This window comes from Austrofundulus limnaeus, unplaced genomic scaffold (assembly GCF_001266775.1).
Source record: "Austrofundulus limnaeus strain Quisiro unplaced genomic scaffold, Austrofundulus_limnaeus-1.0 Scaffold622, whole genome shotgun sequence".
NCBI lineage: Eukaryota > Metazoa > Chordata > Actinopteri > Cyprinodontiformes > Rivulidae > Austrofundulus > Austrofundulus limnaeus.
In genome coordinates, this window is record NW_013953024.1 from 246,260 (window position 1) to 248,325 (window position 2,066).

A 2,066-nucleotide genomic window follows, 5' to 3' on the forward strand; every position below is an offset into this window, starting at 1 on the left:
ACTTACTTACTTACTTACTTACTTACTTACTTACTTACTTACTTACTTACTTACTTACTTACTTACTTACTTACTTACTTACTTACTTACTTATTCTGCAGAACTTGAAGAGTTAATTAAATTAGTGAATCAGATGAATCAGAGAAACAAGTGAAACATGCAGGACAGTAACCCTGAAGGACCAGGATTGGATGCTCTAGAAAGCGCTTTATGCTAGATAATCAAAATTTTATTTTAATCAGAACTATGAGCTTAAAGTGCCCGTGACATCAAATTGTTGTTATAAATATGAATGTATTTTTGGAAAAATAACATTTATAACATATTGTACAAAAGATTTCACGTCGCTGAGATGAATTTGTGTTGAGATATTTGCCTGTGAAGTAACAGGAAGTGATGTCAGAGGGGAATGTCTGKATGTGAACAGAGTGTTGTTACAACAGCCGACAACACAGACTGTAGAGAYGAATCTGATGTTTCTTTAGATTATTTTAATCACTAATCATAGATGAGACAGAGCCAGAGTTCAAATAATATTGTTTTAAAAAATTAAAACCAGAGAGTTTTATTCCTTAAAGAGTTCCCTTTTCATGTCACTTCCTGTTTCACTTTAGCTGAGCCAAGTTCAAAAGGAAAGATGCCAATTATGTGACATAACAGGTAAAATCGTGTGTGTTGTGCCAAGTTTTTTAAATATAAAGATGTTTTCCTTGTCTTTTTGTATATCATGAAAATGCATGTCACAGGCACTTTAAAGCTAGTCCAAACAAACCAACAACCAACCAAACAAAGTGGATTGGTTGTGTTTGTTAAAACAAAACTTATTGTGTTTCATGTGCAATTAGTCAAGATTAATATTTGGCACATAGCGATTACTACCATTAGTGACTTATATTAGTCATTGCCTCATATTTAATTCTAACGTGGAGTTAACGGTAATGCTAATGCAAATGCAGAGCTAGCATAGAGATAATGCTATTGCAGCAATAACGCTATTGCTAACACTGAGCTAATGCTAACACAAGGATAAATGTACCACTACAAACTTAATCACCTGAATCTGCCATAAACCGGAGTACAATGAAAACAAGAAAACGCAAACCGAGGCAACGTAGGCTACATTAAACTAGCATCCAACCTGTCTCTTATGAGCAGCAAGGTAAGCTGGAAGGTGAAAACCTGCATCGTGGCTGTTCAGATGATTTGGATGTATAATATTTGAACATAGAGTAAGTGATTTAGAGTGAAAATCATGCAAGAGCAATTGTGATCTTTTAATTGTTATCAACTAAATGCCACAATTAATTCTGATTAACCGTGTTTCCATCAAGGCTTTTTGATGCACATTTAGAAGTGTCGCATTAAAAATGCGAAAAAAAGTCTGATGGAAATAATAAAATTCGAAAAAAAATCCTCAATTCACTAAAAGGTTTTTACGCTCACTTGAGGTGGTTTTTGGATGATTCGCAAAGTAGTTAATGCACAAAATGGGAGATGGAAACATGTTTGCTGAATAAATTCTGACGTAGCGCATATTTACCTCACTTGACGTTCAGCTGTTTCCGCTTTCCTGCCTCGTCCCGGCATAGTTGCACGTGCCTTTCTGCTGCGTAGTTTAACATTGCGTTTATTTCCCTACGTCTCCTGGCAGCGTTAAACATAGCCTGTACTAGCTGAATAGATAGAATAATTACAACTTGCCCAATAGCAAGGCATTCACGAGAAAATCGCTCCATTGTCCCGAAATGATTAGCCTCTGCTAGTTAGCAAGTTTCACTTCCTGTTTACTACCGCAAAGCTTGTTGCCGATGTCTGACGTAATCACGCGTTGCGTATCCTCGTCTGACGTAATCACGCGTTGCGTATCCTCGTCTGACGTAATCACGCGTTGCGTAGCCTCGTCTGACGTAATCACGCGTTGCGTATCCTCGTCTGACGTAATCACGCGTTGCGTAGCCTCGTCTGACGTAATCACGCGTTGCGTATCCTCGTCTGACGTAATCACGCGTTGCGTAGCCTCGTCTGACGTAATCACGCGTTGCGTAGCCTCGTCTGACGTAATCACG